At 45.2% G+C, this 17,304-nt stretch overlaps 1 protein-coding gene across 6 annotated transcripts in view; it reads right to left on the bottom strand.

The window, feature by feature from the left end:
* The window catches only part of ELMO1 (engulfment and cell motility 1), a 487,164-nt gene that overhangs the window by 450,627 nt on the left and 19,233 nt on the right, over positions 1-17,304 (bottom strand). For 3 of the 6 annotated variants that reach the window (XM_088476017.1, XM_088476023.1, XM_088476018.1), the window contains exon 2: positions 16,538-16,612. The exons of 1 other annotated variant lie outside the window; for it this stretch is intronic. The gene's annotated coding sequence lies outside the window, so the exon portion shown is untranslated. Of the gene's footprint in view, positions 1-7,386; positions 7,482-16,527; positions 16,613-17,304 lie in introns of all 6 variants that reach the window. 2 more of the 6 variants (XM_088476020.1, XM_088476019.1) reach the window with 2 other exon arrangements.

Raw genomic sequence — 17,304 nt, 5'->3', positions numbered from 1 at the left:
TGTCCAGGAATGGAATAAACAGATTAACAGAATCAGAATCCACTGTGCTAACATAACTGGCTACTTGGGCGGATCTATGACCAATAAGTGTTCGGGTCTGGCAGCTGGATCTCCTGCCTGTAGCATCAAACAGGTGTGTTAGAGAATTCATAAGATACAAACAAGCCAATATAGGTAATTTGCAGTCACCTTCAGACTTAATTTACCAACAAGTCTGATGGTAATTTAATCAGATGACTATTGGGCATGAGGATTGTTTTATGCCCAATAATCATAATGGGCTATTAGTCAAATATCTCTGAAGATATCACAGTGTGTAGCTTGCATTCTGTGTAGTTGGCTCAAACTACTGTAATGCGGTTACCTTTGATGTTGAAGTTGCTGCTCTCCCTCAGAAACATTTACCAGCAGGGCTGCCATCAGGAGGGGACACCTGGCAGAAAGGAGGGGGCCCGCTCCCCCCCCCCTGTAGTTTGCGGTATTTTTTTTTTTCCTGGAGCCATCTCCGTCGGATTAGGTTGAGCCGGCAGGCACTGGGACCCACCACGGCTGTAACAGTCTTGGTCCAGCTCCGGCAACACATGTAGGTGCGTTAATGCCCAGGGGCCGAGACTCAGTAGAGGAGACAGCACAGCAGCTCATAAGTTTAGTGCCGGGGGCTGGTTGGACACATAAGGGGGCCTGGCTGGACACACGCATATGGGGGGCCTGGCTGGACGCACAGAAAGGGGGGCCTGGCTGGACGCAGGGCCATTTCTAGGGGCGGGCGACCCATGCAATTGCACGGTGCGCTCCGCCCTCAATGTAAAATATGCCGGGTCCTCCTTCAGGCTGCATCAGTGCTGTGACAGCCTGTCCTACCTTCAGTAACACGGCGCGCACCCAATTGCCGCCTTCCCTCCTCTCCTCCTGGGTGTTACATGACAGGAAGGGGGAGGCGCGCCGCACTGAAGAGTCTGTCAGGTCCCGCCGGCTGAGAGTGACCTCCGCTCCGTCCTGAAGCTGGCTGCCCTCGGTTCGACTCCTCACTCACTCACTCTGGTGGTCTCACGGACTGGGTGGTTGGCAGCGGCGACGCCCGCACTCCGGACTGGGCGGCACTGCCTGGGCATGGGATGGAAGCGCGGCAAGTGCACAGCAGTAGCTTCACCATGTTCCAACTTACCTGTTCCAGGTAACTAAACTGTACCTCCTTGGGGGGGAAGGGGAAGTGCGTGCAGCGTGGTGCAAATGTCACTGTCAGTTGTGCAGGCTGTCTGCAGCAGCATGTTGGGGTCTGGGGGGGTGCACAGCATGTGCCATGTCATTTGGGGGGGGGGGGGGGCAGTGCAGAATGTGTAATATCAATTGGGGGGGCGGGGGTGCAGCATGTGTAATATCAATGGGGGGCGGGGTGCAGCATGTGTAATATCAATGGGGGGGCGGGGTGCAGCATGTGTAATATCAATTGGGGGGGTGCAGCATGATGAGTAATGTATATGCTGGGCCTTCGGGGGTGGGGGGGTGCAGCATGTGTAATATCAATAGGGGGGGTGGGGGTGCAGCATGTGTAATATCAATTGGGGGGGTGCAGCATGTGTAATATCAATAGGGGGGGTGCAGCATGATGAGTAATGTATATGCTGGGCCTTCGGGGGTGGTGGGGTGCAGCATGTGTAATATCAATTGGGGGGGTGCAGCATGTGTAATATCAATTGTGAGGGTGCAGCATGTGTAATATCAATAGGGGGGGTGCAGCATGATGACTAATGTATATGAGTGTGTAATGTCAGTTGTCGGGCTACAATGAAGTGTGTATTATGTGAATCTTGTTTTTTCAATGTGTTTTATGTGGTTCTGGATTTAATAATGTATTTGAGGTGGATGTGGTTTTAAAACATAGTTTATGTGGTTCTGGCTTTTCCAATATATTTTATGTGGACCTGGCTTATTTCAGTGTATTTTATGTGGACCTGGCTTATTTCAGTGTATTTTACGTGGACCTGGCTTATGTCAGTGTATTTTACGTGGACCTGGCTTGTATTTTCAATGTGCTGGGTTCGCCCCCAACGTGACTAAAAATGGGTGTGATACAAGGTCACACTCCTGTAAATGTCACACCAAAGGCATGCACACAGAAATGCGACGTGGGCTTGTGACAGCTAGGCCACATCCCATTTTTCGAGACCACGCTCCCTTACTGTGATACCACACCTGCTCACAATGAGGCCACGCCCACTCCGCAACATTGCTGCTTCTTGGGGGGGGGGGGGGGCACATTTTGACTGCTCGCACTGGGAGCCTCAGACCCTAGAAACTGCCCTGGCTGGACGCACAGACAGGGGGGCCTGGCTGGACGCACATAAGGTGGGGTTAGCGGGACACACAAGATGGAAGGCTTAATATTATTTGTCACATTTTTTTTTGTAGGAATAAGGTAGTGGGGGAAGGGGGGCCCTGACGATTTAGTCAGTCCCGAGCCCCACAATTTCTGATGGCAGCCCTGTTTACCAGGCACACATTTACCATGCACACATTTTACAAGTTAAATCTTATCTAGTATTTTCACATTTTAATTTTTATATGTTTTGTCTGAGCTTAAGCATCCTTGTGGCTGCAAAACACAGCTATTTCGGGTAATGATCTAAATAAATAACACTAGGTTTCCAACAGATAAAAGCCAAAATCCCACTTGTCACTAAAACTTTGTGTCTAAGGAAAATTACAGACTACCTCTAGGGAAAAATTATTATAACAGTCAGTAACTCAGCTTAACGTGTTATACAACTTGAGACAGGAAGTTTATGATATATCATTCTCTATTAAGAAATTAAAAATTAAAGACAACACATCCCTGATATATAATATATAATATAAAAAAAGAGCATGCAGTACACTGCAATACACTGTAATTAAGACTGGTTTGCGATTCAAACACAAGTTTACTTCTTCCCCTTCATAAGGAACTTGAAACTTTTTATTGCACAACACATTACATAAATCCACCAGACTATCTTACTTGTAGCTCTATTCAGTTCCCATATTTGATCATTTCCACACATTAGAAAGTAAACATTTGGATAGCTACTATTTGCAAAATGCCATTATTTTTTTTTAATGGTTACTTATATATAGCATCTACATATTAGACAGAATTTTACCTAGGATTAGTTTAATCTTTCCCATCAGACCTTGCACAGTGGAGCTTACAATCTAGGTTTCCTAATGCACGGATGGACAGATATAGCAGTACTAGCTGCTGCCCGTGGCTTCGCCCACAATGAATTAGCTTCTGCCAAAAAAAATTTAAGTTGAGGTGCCCTAGTTGTATTGCTTTGTGAAGGGGCCCTGTCGTGGCGTGTCTACATGACCAGCAGCGCTATACAGACTGGTGGCAGCCACAGCAGCGCCTTCACCAACCACTCACACCAATGTCACTGTGTGCCCTGAGCACAGACTGCTATGTAGCCTATGCTAATCCAGTGAACGCGAGCCTAAATCACCTCTCCCCCCACCCCTTACCGTCCGCATGGTGCCACACCTATCTCTTGCATTTCTAGGAGTTTCCACTACAAAATGATCCAATTATTATTAAAATCAGTTTAGTAGTTTTTGTGCCAACTTGGAACAAACAGACAGACACAACGTTCTTATAATATTAGGATAAATTAATTTGCCAGATGCTAATTAACCTACCTGTATGACAAAGGTACCAATTAAACACGTGATAACAGTTAAAATACTTCCTACATTTAGAATACCGCACATTAAATGGATGTCACAGACAAAATGATCACCAGGTCAGACAACAAATTTTATGTGGTACTGTTGTTTTGGGCCCACACTCAGCAATTTCAGAAAAACAATTTGGCCTAAAACCAAAACAAAAATGGACAATATAATGACCGTGTGTGGCCATCATAAGTTACAACTAAGGGTAATCAAAAGTATCTTTGGCTGTAAAATTAAAATGAGATACAAAAAAAAACAAAACTGGTATTTGTTAAATTAGTTGGTATATTTATTAACTGCACCAAGAGTAGGACTATCTGTTGTAACACAAGAAGAAAGTGACCAAAACAAGAGATATCGTAAGAACTTATCTTTGTTATCTCTGTTTCTACGAAGTCCATAGGGTCGACCTTGGGGTATAGCTGGATCTGAATCCACGGGCACCATGCAGTTAAAGCTATTGCTGCTCCCAGGATGCACTGGGTACATCCTCCTCTATACCCCGCCCCTGAGCCACAGGCACCTCAGTTGGTAAGTAGCCAAGGCTGGGGGAGGAAAAAAAAACAGAGAGAAGGAAGACTGGAACACACAAGAACCATACTCACAGAAAGGGAGACGGAAAACCGGTGACCAGCCACATAGCCCATATGAAGCCAGGTGCGTCAGGGCAGGCGCCCTGTGGACCCTATGGACTTCGTAGAAACAGAGATAACAAAGGTAAGTTCTTACCATATCTCGTTTTCGACTTCAGGGTCCATAAGGGGTCCACAGGGTTCCATGAGGGACCCACAGACCTAGTAGAATGAGCCTTAACAGAGGCCGGAACAGGCACACCCTCCTGTTCATTAGCCTCACAAATAACCAAACAAAGCCAACGTGCCAAAGTTTGTTTGCCAGCCGGCCAACCCCTCTTGTGAAAACCAAAGAGGACGAACAAGGAATCACACTTCCGAATAGAACTAGTCCGGTTCACATAAACTTTGAGAGTACGGACCACATCTAAGGAAGCCTCACCAGCCGAGAGATCAGGTGACTGAAATGCCGGCACAACAATTTCATGATTAATGTGGAACTTAGAAACCACTTTAGGTAGAAAACCCGGGCGAGTGCCCTGTCCTGGTGAAAAATCAAAAAAAGGAGGGCGACATGAGAGCGCCCCCAAGTCTGATACCCTTCTGGCTGAAGCAATTGCCAGTAGAAAAGCAGTCTTAACCGTCAACCATTTGAGTTCCACCGACTCAAGAGGTTCAAATGGAGGACTCTGTAAGGCACAAAGCACCACTGCCAAATCCCAAAGGAAGAACAAAGGGAGGGTGAATCCTGAGAACATCCTGGAAAAAGGTGCGGACATCTGGCAGAGTAGCTATCCTACGCTGGAACCACACAGATAGTGGAGACACATGAACTTTCAAAGAAGCTAGGTTCAAACCAGACTGAAGGAACGCAAAAACTCTAGAAACAAGACATGCCTGAGGATCGTAGTTTCTGGACTCACACCATTGAAAATAAGTATGCCACACACTGTGGTAAATCCTGGCGGAAGCAGGCTTGCGTGCCTGTAGCATTGTGCTGATGACTGAGCTGGAAAAACCCTGGGACCTTAAGACGAATGTCTCAAGAACCACGCAGTCAAAGACAGACGACCCAGTTCTGAGTGAAGGCAGACCTCTGAGACAACAGGTCCCAACGTTGAGGCAGAACTGGAGAACACATCCACCCATGGTGGTTGACCCATCTGCGAGAGACCCTGGAAGGGAATGACGAACTGCTGCGTCACCGGAGCAGACTCAATATACATAGAGAACCCCGTATTTGGATTAACAGTCTGAGGCCCAGGGGGAGACTGCAATAATTGAGGTATACCCGGAGAAGGGGGGGTGGCTGTTTGGGGTAACCCCCTATGGGGGAGAGCAGTCGGGACCGCCAGACGGTCCGCGATGGAAGCTAGCACCTGAGAAAACATCGCCCAAGGATGATCCTGTCTCGAAGTTGGGAGGTTAGAGGGACCAAGTAACTGACGGCACCATTCTGTGATAAATCCTCCATATTACCCCCTGCAGCGCAGTGTCTACAGGAGAGCAGAGTGGGAGCCGCAGAACGCTCAACTTCCTCATCAGACATGATAAAATATATATACACAGATATATATATAGCCACACAACAGGGAAGCTCAGAATGTACTCTTGGCGCACCCACAAGCATGCAGCACACAAGCCCACAAATATGGCACTGTGTAGCACACAACTGTATGTGACTGACCTCACAAATATGTGAATTTATATAAGTGAGATCCAAGAAACGCCCTTCCCACACACACCTGCCAGGGCTGTAGGGGAAGGAAAGGGATAGTTATAGACTGACAGCAAGTAGAAATAAAAGCACAGTCAGCACTAGCAAAAGTCACATACAATGCAGAAAGTTAATACTCACTGCACCTTGTCACTACAATCAACTGCCCAGATTCAGTGTCTGGGAGGGCTATAGTGCCGTGTACGCTGTCCTTTAGCAGGGGAGAGGTACAAAGGGGGACCGGCCACACGCTGCCTGGGAGATCTGTGATGCTGCCAGGGAATATGGCCGCCGGAGACCTCAGAGGAGGAGTAGCCACAGGAAGAAGCAGCTCAGCGTCGCCAGACCCGAGCGGAAGGCCGAGCTGAGCTGAGGGGAGGAGCCGCTAGACAGGGAAGGATGCCTCCCAGGCTAGCAATTAATCCCAGGGACGCTGGCTCCTGCTGCCAGCATAATTCCCTGGTGATCTAGTGGTCCCGCGGGGTATTCCTCCGGAGCGGGGGAGCCCGCCGCCATTGCTAGCACCTCCGCTCTGTCCCCAGAGACTCGGAGGCATGTGACTGCACATACACGCAGGTCACCGCAAGCAGTGACAGGCATCTTAGCCGATCCCCGGCGCCCCGGCAGCAGTCGTGGGAGTACCCAGAGCCCGTGCTAGTACAGACTCTGGGGTCCTGCCGTGATCCCCAGATCTGTACTGGCGTTGCGGCGCCAGCGGGGTGTAGGAGCATCAGCTTGGACGTCCAATGGACAATCTGATACTGCCACTCTGAAGAGTCAGTTAAAAAAAAAAAAAAAAATGTAATAAAAAAAAAAAAAACTCTAAAAATAAGTTTAGGGGCTGCTAAGCAGCCCTCCTGCGCTATGGGTGACCAGACTCAAGCTGGACACCAACTAAATCTGAGGTGCCTGTGGCTCAGGGCGGGGTATAGAGGATGGACCCAGTGCATCCTGGGAGCAGCAAAAGCTTTAACTGCATGATGCCAGTGGATCCAGATCCAGCTATACCCCAAGGTCAACCCTGTGGACCCCCTATGGACCCTGAAGTAGAAATCAAAAAACTTGATTTTTTTCACTCTTTTGATCTATTCTCCTACTCAAGGTCTTCATTACTATAAAACAATCACACATTAATATTTACATGTAGATTTTAATATTAACAAGAGACTAAATATGTACAAACTAAACAAAAAAATAAAAATAAAAAAAACAACCTAACTTAATTGACTCATTGCTAAGAACAACTGAAAAACTACAATAAATGACCAAATTTATGTTACTCTTCAGCACTTTTAAGTTGTAACTGAAATGTCCCACAGTGAGTAAGGCAGCAGCACCATATGCTGCTGCATGAAATAGGTCTTGTTCGTAAATGTCCACACTTACCTGCTAGAATTCACATCCTCTTTTTCTCTGGCAAACCTGATTTCTGTCTGTCAACACCGGTGTGCGATGTCTCACAATGCTCCTTCATCCAAATTCTACCATATAAAGTAGACTGGTTAGAGTGTATATAAAAGGGACCTATGTATCAAGCCTCCCCCCATAAAATGTGAAATGGCAGTTTCTGCATCATTTTAAAAATTGATGTGCTCAATGCAGGATATTTCACAAAAATGTGCTCATTAGCACTGCAAATCACAATCCCATCATGGGGACTATGATGTCAGCTCTATATACTCTATGCAATATACTCTATGTATCAAACTCCAAAAAGCGATGCATTTAGGAGTTTGACCACGTTAGTTTACAACATCTTCAGATGCTGTAAACTGCTTTAAGCCTATGGAGGCTTACGATCAGGAGAGAGATCTTCCGATCTCTCCCCCGTAGCCTTCGACCGGCGGCGGTAGCGGACACTGGGCCCAATTCAGCAATGAACGCAATGGCGATTACGTACGCAGATCGAACTATTATTTACCATTGCACATGTGTATAAGCCTCACTACGCTGCATTTGCATTGCGATTACGGACGCACTTTGGAATCAATCGCAGAGTGATTGACAGGTTGTCAGCATTCTGGGATGGGGTGGCAGAAAACCGCAGACTTGTCTGTCCATTTAAACGCAGTTACATGGGCGTGTATGAATTAGCCACTGTGAGTGCATACGCAGCATTAGAGCAATCTGCGTCAGAGAATAGCTACCAAGTCTGCGACTTGTCAGACATGCTGCAAGGGCTAGATGGCCGCCAATGTGCATCGATGGTACTGATATTTACGCAGGAAAGTCTCGTTGCACACAGCTAAGAAGGCAGCAGTGGGCGTCTTTATGCTCAGGTGATCTTTGCAGACATTAGCATATTTTCGCAGCTGCATTCACATTAATGTCCACCTCTGAATCAGGACAACTATACGCAAACATGAAAGACTTCAAAATGCTGGGGATATAACTCGCAGGGACAGCAGCTACCGCAACCTTTGTCCCTGCGAGTTTCCCTTGGTACATAGCGGGGATATTTTAAGCAAAATTTACATATCTGCAGCAATACAGAAACTTCATAATTGCAGCAGTTCCGCGATTATTAATACAGAAGCTCCTAAAGTTGTTTATTCCATGTCTTACTTATTTTCACAAGTTTGTCCGTGCTCATGGAGGAAAGTTGGTATGTAGTTACCCCACTATTTAAATTGTTCTGTATAACTCCTTTGCACACTTTTGAATCCATCACTTTTCCCATTGACAGGTCAAGTTGTAAGGATTTCCCTAAGAACATTGGAAACTTTTGAAATCCAGCCTGCCACAGTGAAAGCAAGATAACAAATTACAGTGAACATAATCACATTTCTACATAGACACTTTGCTTGGGGTTGACCCCTTTTTAGTTGCCACTTGAATAATTCAATTTTCAGGTCCTGTCTGCTATTCATCTCATTGTTAGGTTTCAGTGAAGCGAATATAAGAAGCTTGTAGCAGGTGCAGAATCAGCCTGTAAAGCTCCAAGATAAACACAATTATCTCCTATAGCGGAGTCCATGCCAGCCACAAAGCATCTACACTTGATAATGGATGAGTCACACATTCTGTGTGGTAGTACACCTACAGTGCAGTTGCTCACTGTCACATTAATAAATATTAATGATTACTACATTCGACAATGTGCTAATTAATTCAGAACACTTGTGATACAATTTACCTAGCCCTGGCAACAGAGCATTATTTCCCTTAACTCAGAACCTCAATATTATTATCATCATCATTTATTTGCCACGGAAAAAAATATAATCAGTGCTGATAGAGGACCAGAAAACCAATACAGGCAAAGTACAAGACACTCAAGAAGCACAAATGCAACAATAGCCAGAAGTATATAAAACAGAGATTTTATACAAATCATGTAAGAAGCATAATATAGACATGTACAATTGGACCAGACAACAAGCTTACAATCTTGTGCGGGAGGGGTGAAGCTGAGACATAGGTGGGGTAGCAACGAAGGGAGTAGTGGTTGGCATTACTGCCTCACAGCACTGAGGTCATGAGTTTGATTCCCAGTCAAGCCTCAGCTGTGTGGAGTTTGTATGCTATTCCCACACTCTAAACATATACTGGTAGGTTAATTGTCTTTGAACAAAAAAAATAACCCTAGTGTGTATGTCTGTCCGTGATGTAGTTCTAACACTGACAGTCGGGATGCTGGCGCGTAGAATGCCGGCACCCGAATCCCGCCACCTGTCAGAATCGCGGTTCCAGCATCCAGACAGAATTAGTGGGTTTAGTGACTAGGGGAAGGGTTAGGCACTAGTGGGGGAAGGAATAGGTTCAGGCAGCGGCAAGGGAGCGTTAGGACACTTACCGACTGGTGCCAGTATCCTAACCCTGACGGGATGCCGGCGTTGGGACTCAGCTGGGATACCGAGCGCAGGGATCCTGTACCCAACCCATCTGTCCATGTGGTTGGAAATATATAGATTGTAAGCTCCATTTGTGACCGAGGTGAATGACTGAAATATTCTCTGTAAAACACTGTGGAATATGTGTCACTATATAAATAACATAATAATCACCAGCGAGTGAGAATATAGTCAGATTCAGGCTGGACCAGTGAGATTGCACATAAATAGGAGACTGTTAGGCTTAAATTATTAGGTGTGCCTTTAAGGAATGTTTTAAACATTGGAGGCTAGTGGAGAACCTGATTTGGCATGGAAGCAGCATGCTAAAAGTCTATAAGGTGGGAGTGAAATGTGGTTTCTAGTCAGTAGTTGAGGCATGGTTTATTTGCAGCACTGAGAGAACGGAGTGAGATGAGGAGAGACTGGTTGAGGGTGAGAAATTTGAATTGGATTATGTAGTTAAAGCAGAGCCAGTGTAGAGAGTTTGGCAGAATGGAGAGGAAGAAGCAAGTCAGTGGAAGACGATAAATCTGTCTTGCTGCAGCGTTAATGATGGATTCAAATTGGGACAGATGAATAAGAGAGACAGCAGATAGGACACTATTGCAATAGTCAAGGCAAGAGATAATGATGAGTTTTAGGTGCATATTCACCATTGTGCCCCTTCGCCCAACCGTTACTTTGGTACCTAACTTGCCTCAAGTTGCGGTGGTCGATATTAAACTATCAGACGAATTTAGTATTGCTTCGGTGTGGGAACAGCTGCTCAAAAAGTCAGCTGTCGCCGTGAGCCCCATCACACTATTAGCTAGGGTTTGGCCGAGTTCACACATTGGTACTGCCAGAGTGGGTTCAGAACCAGAAGAATCCCTCTTCGCAACCCGTACCTCCTTCCCACAGGAAGGAGCAGCTCTCCGTGAACTAATGTCGTCTGAAGAAATCGATGAATATCAATCCCTAATTTACTAATGGTGAATAGCAGGGGTTGACAAATGTTTTAAAAATGTAGGGGCCAGTTGAAAAATGTAGGGGCCAATTTACACCAATTTAACTAGAACATTGCATATTAGTGAAAATGTCAGCAATATATTTGAAATGTCCAACTAGGAAAGAAAAAAAAAATACATATAAAAAGAGGCATCTGAAACAATATAAAGAACAAGAAGGTATTTTAAAGGATTAACACATCTACCAATTTCCATGTCCCTGTCTAGTTTATCCATAATCACAGAATTTGAGTAACTGGATGTGGCATTTTGATAGGAAGAATAGATAGATTTATTGTAAGGTAAAAAAAAATTCATATCACAAATCTTCATACAATGTGCTGAAAAGATACATTCTTAAAAATAGTTTAAAATGACCTTCAGATTTGTACACAAGTGCACTGCTTTATGTATGCAAAACATGCAGGAGAGATGCCCTTCCATCTTCTGCCTATCAGCCCTAACACAAAACACTGCTAACTACAGAAAAGAAAAAACTAAAATCAATGCCATCTGATAATAAATGGAAAAAGCAGGCTATGGTAACAAGACTTGTCATACCCAAAAGAAAAGCAAAACCTTCAAAATACGGTCATCTTTATTATAGGTATGACAATGCACACATTGGGAATGTGTGTCAGAGGGTGAATAAACACTTATGTGATCATCATTCTAAATGCCCTGCAGCCATCTGAAATGAGTTGCAAGTAAATTGGGCATATTATTCTTCTTAAAAAAAAAAAAAAAAAAAAAAAGTGCATAGTAAAAAGTGAGTATATTTGTGATGTGACCGCCTCTATATGTGCGCCTGGTTTGCTACTAATCATCATCATACCAAGGTCAAAAGATATCCATCCAAACAGGTGTATTTTCTCTTACGTTCAACTCTACATAGCCTGCAGTTGCATTGACCACTCACTCACTCAACTTTGTACATTCTAACCCATTTACACCTCTTCAGTTGTAAGTGTAGATGTGATCGAAGTCCGTATGACTCTGCATCGCCTGTACTTGCATGTGTCCATTCCAAGAGCATGCGCACATGCAAATTCACACAAGATACGTTCTAAAAACAACCAAACATTTAATTGTTCATCAGCCCCATAGTCTATAAAGGGTTGGCAATTGTTCTCCTATCCAACTGGAGTATAATAAAAGGCAGTCACATTTATTATAACTATTGAAGGCTGTCATCAGCAGGTACTTAGAAGAACCATAGTGCTGGGCCAGGGGCAGAACTAGCAGCGGTGCAGCCAGTCCATGGCACCAGGGCTTGCCACACTTAAGGTGCATGGCCTACCATCATGACTTTCTTCCTCGGCGGCGAGTTTCTCAGTGTAATAGAGACTGCCTGCAGACCCCAATATCCACTGTGCCACCACCGCTTAGCATTAAAAGCATCCCACTGCTGGCACACAAAAAAAGCCAGCATGCAATGCACATGCCCGGCACATCAAAATGCCCTCCATGTGCTGAAGTTCTGGCATGGGCCCAAGTAAAAGACTCTTCGGAAACTCATCCCACCCCATTCATACTTCTGCTGTGCCATCCGACCCATTCCCTGAATCCCTACATACACAGCACACACTCAACACAGGGTATCATTATACATGTACAAGGCAAAATAGTCTTTAGTCAAATTAGAATTATCCTGATTTGACTGAAGACTATCTTGCATTGTACATCAATAATATCGATACTCTGTATGCTGCAAGGCCACGCCCCTTCCCCATGAGACCACAACCCTTTTTTTTTAGTTTGGGGACTGGGGGGTGGAGGGAGCCCAAAGAATATTGTTGCATCTGGGTCCACCACTCACCAGTTCCACCACTGTGCAGGGCACAGACCTGAACTGATCATCCCCAAAAAGTGAGAGCAGAGAATAGTAGTATAGACTGCACTACCATTCATGGAGAAAACTTCCTATCAAAGTACCAAATGATTATGATAATGTGACATAACTCAGGCACAAAAGAACTCGTAACATTGTTACTTGACACACACAGGTCTTGTGGGCATATTTACATACCATGCAGCCAGTAGCGAAGCCAGCTTTTGACATGAGGTGGACATAGGCTTCAAAATTCAAATCGAAACATCTAAAAATTATTTGCATCGAAGTTACATACATACTGTAATTACCCTGACATTACATTAATACCACCCCCACACACATGTACTACAGTATAAAGCAACATAGCTATGACCACTGACAGCTACCCTCACCAATGCCACTTACACACAGTGTAAACATCACAGAAGAGATTGAGATCAACAGCATGTGCTGTTATCACAGGAACATGAAAAGCAGTAGATGGCCTTCTAAAGGGGATATAGTCAATAGGTCAACATTTACTATGTTAACAATTGTAATGCTGACACCACAATGGCACTGCAGCAACACGAGGGGGAGAATATGCTACATCTGGGTGGCTAGCTATGATCTGCCTGCCCACCTGACTCGCCACTCGCCCCTCCTCCCAGACAGTCATCCATGACCAGCAATAGGGTTTGTGGGGAAAAAAAAAAAAAACATATTAAGCAGCCCTGCAATAAACTAGCTCCACTATGCCAATGTGCCACATTATCATTTTAGAACACGCTTACTGCACACCAAACATGGCAATAATGGCCCCTCTATCATAGGTGCTGTTTTTAACAATTTTCAGCAATGGGAGTGGTCGCTCCCCCTATACGCAGCCCTTGCATATTAACAAAACTGGGAACAATATAATGGACATTCCGGCAAAACACACATTGACGTATACAGATATCATCAAATTGATCCTACCGACACATGTGGCCTTAAAATAATCCAACCAGTTTGCTCACCCATGTGTGCAGAAAAGTAATTGGACATCCCATACCAATAACATAAATGCTATTTCTAAGCTAGAATAGATACACAGAAGCAGCAGCCACTCAAAAATCAACTGACCACAAATCCAGAAGAATGGTAAACACAGAAAATGTTAATAACAAAAAGTTATAAAAAAAAAATAAAAAAAAAACATATATATATGTTATTAAAATTAGGGATGTGCAGGCTCGGATAGGTTCGAGTTTGCACGTGGAGTTCGGATTTTTCCCTCCAAAAAAACGGAACTCAGAACGAGGCAAAACGTCATCTTACATGGACGAACATCATCATTCCTGGACAAAAGACCAGGAATGATGATGTTCGTCCATGTAAGATGACGTTTTGCCTCGTTCTGAGTTCCGTTTTTTTGGAGGGAAAAATCCGAACTCCACGTGCAAACTCGAACCTATCCGAGCCTGCACATCCCTAATTAAAATAAGCAAAAAAAAACCCAAACAAAACCTATTTGTAGACACCATACAGTAAAGCTGGGTACATACTAGAAGACCTGTGTACCCAGCTCACACACAATACAACTGACAACATATCATGCGATCCATATACATTACACGACCGCATGATAGGTCGTTCACCAGCCGCATACAAATGCATGGGGTCGTTCATCACATTGACAGATTGAGCAGCATGCAAATGATGGGTTAGAACTGCGTTCTGCTGTATGGGCAGATGGGATGTGAGATGTATTGTTTGTGTCGGGGTGCTGCACCTTCCTAAAAGCAGGAGTACCGGGTCCTGTGTAATGATAGAATGGGGTAGAGGGTGCGGAGGGTGCGCTCGCCCTATGGGTGTAATGCTGGAGTAATAGTATGTCGTGGTTTTTTGTGTTCGATGTTGTGTGTGGAGTGATGGGGTGTAGGGAGGGAAGGGGGTCTAATGGACTGGAGGTGGTGGGTGAGGAAATGAAGACAGAGGCAGAAATGGGGGCCAAAAGGTTTATTGGAAAAAAACACAGTACTAAACCTGTTCGGTCCCAGGCACCCAGGTGGGGTGAGCGATCCACTTGGGGGTGTGTGTGGGTGGAGACTGGGGAGGTGAGTGGACCCTTTTAGGGGGCTCCTTTCCGTGCAGTTCAATAGACCGGCACGTTACCCCTGCTGGACCTTTGGTCAACAGTCTTAGGATGTCTCGGGGGGAGGGGAGTGGTGGGTTGGCAGCGGGTCTGGCGGTTGTGGATGCACACCCTGGCGGCGTCCCACGCAGGGGTATAAGTCTCGGAGTCACTTACCTACTGGTAGGATTTGTTGGTGAAAATGGCTTGGGCTCCTGGTAGCTGGTGTTAGAGTTTCCTTTTGTAGATGCGGTATTGGATGGCTGCTGCGGTGTCAGCGGTTGGAGGAAGCTCTGTGTGTGGTAGTAGCTTTCTGGTGCACTGTGGGGCTTGGTGCACCGCGTTGCTGGCATTCTGTTCCCGCTGCCTAGTGGGTGACTGTTGGTGTGGATCGCTTAGGGATTGCTGCTGGACAAACAGCTGTGAATGGAGCTGGTGTTGGTTGCTCCCAGGGGCCGGTGCGTGGTCGCCTGGGTCAAGCAGGCGGAGTGGTGATCAAGAGGGGTGCGCAGGGCTTTGCCAGGTGTGATGCCCAGCGCGGCCCTGCGGGTGGTGGGTAGAGAGGGTTCTGGAAGCAGCAAGGCTATACCGAGTTCTCTGCTGGAATGAAGAGCTCTGGTGTCAGCTGGCTGTGGTGTCAGGATGTAGGGAGTCACCGACGCGTTTCGGCAGGGGCTCTGCCTTCTTCAAGGAGGTAAGATTGAGCAGCATGTACTCTGATAATTGATGTGATGAACGACCCTGCGGGAGCACCATGGGCAGACATAGTGCATACACACTTGACGATATATGTCGGCCCAATACCCTGGATCGGGCCACGTCTCGTCTAATGTGTACCCAGCTTCATAGGGTTTCTTCATTAACTATTCTGCTCCAAGCTCCACCACAAATAATTTTAGGATATCCATCACCCTTGGAGAAGCACTACAAGATCAAGCATGCACAGCTAGCAAAGTACACAATAATGTACAGTGTCCAAATGTGACCTCAGAAAGGACAAAACATATTTAATGGGACAGAGAGTGAACACTTCACTAAATGAATGACCTGCACAGAAACTCAGGGGGTATGCTGGAAATGTTGTTATAATCACAGCGCTATTTCACTTGGACCAAATTACATTATAAATTCTCATCCAGGCAAATAAAAAATATGAAATTAAATTAACACAGACTTCTGGAAAATTGACATTATCAACACAAAATTAATTTTTTGATAGTTTAAATTTTTTTACATATGCAGGCATGTTGGGACCGTTTTCCTGCCGTGCTCTAGTGAGCCTCTGGGAATTTGTACACAGCTGTAGAGGCCCTGGCATCTTAGGTGAGACCCTCATTCTGAGACCGCATAGGCTTGCTAAGAGGTTCCATGTGCGATTGAGGTTTCCGCTTTTTTATGTAAGCGAATGCGAGAGGCCGACAGTGGGTTAATAGCATATTTTCACAAGTCCACGGTGTACAGGACAGCAGCAGCGATGGCCAATGTCCACACCTTGGAATCAGGACCATGAATATTTATTGAATTTGCATACAGAGGTAACCGACAACTTTCAAACAGAAAGCACCCCTGAAAGAATTGTACCCAAAGCTCCATTATGCCAGTGTGCCCCATTATCATTTTATAACATGCTTACTTGCAAACCAAACATGGTAATAATGGACCCAGGTGCATAATATGAGCTGGAGAGATAATCAGCCGGACACAAGATAGGTATGAATTCCTAGACAACCAACACACTGGATGGTAAAACAAGACATCATGAAACAGTCAACTTACATTTACTTACATGAAATGCACCACACCAACCAGTTTACACAGCACTTGTGACTTGAGGGAAAAGGCGTGGTAGATGTATCAAACCCTGGCGAGAGAGAGAGAGAGATGGTGCAAGATAAATGGTAACCTGAAGCTGATTGGACATCTCTACTTTATCCCTCTGCTACATCTCTTACTTAAACAGTTATTCTGCTTTTCCTTTACCCCATCTTTACAACATTTAGCTAGTACCTTAATTCCATAGTGGTTATCATCTATAATTACACAGGACACAGTGGGATATATGTACTAAGCCTTGGAGAGAGAAAGTACCAACCAACTAGCTTTTAACTGTCACATTTAACATGACAGTTGGGAGCTGATTGGTTGGTACTTTATCTCTCTCCAAGGCTTAGTAGATCTCCCCTGAACCGTATGTAAAGTATGTAAGCAACAATACATCTTTGTTTTTTCTACTATAATGGGCAGAATGTAGTAATGTCAGAAATGCAGTGAAATCCGTGAAAACGACCAATGTGATCAAGCCTCCCCCATGGCGAAATGTACGTCATCTTTCCAGGACTTGTAATACAGCTGGCCGGGCACCCTCTCTCTAAGCTTTATGCAGGATTTCATGCACAGCTCTTAGCCACTGTACACAACCGGAGGCTAAAACCGTTTGCCGTCTTCTCTTTCCTGTCTATTCAGACGCCATGTCCCATTTTACACATGGGACTCAGAGATTGCAAGTATCTTTACTATTTACCATCAGGATAACCTGTGTATGCGCAAAATTAC

The sequence above is a fragment of the Taudactylus pleione genome, unplaced genomic scaffold, assembly GCF_031769625.1.
Source record: "Taudactylus pleione unplaced genomic scaffold, aTauple2 ptg000181l, whole genome shotgun sequence".
NCBI lineage: Eukaryota > Metazoa > Chordata > Amphibia > Anura > Myobatrachidae > Taudactylus > Taudactylus pleione.
This window is presented reverse-complemented; position numbering and strand designations above follow the sequence as displayed.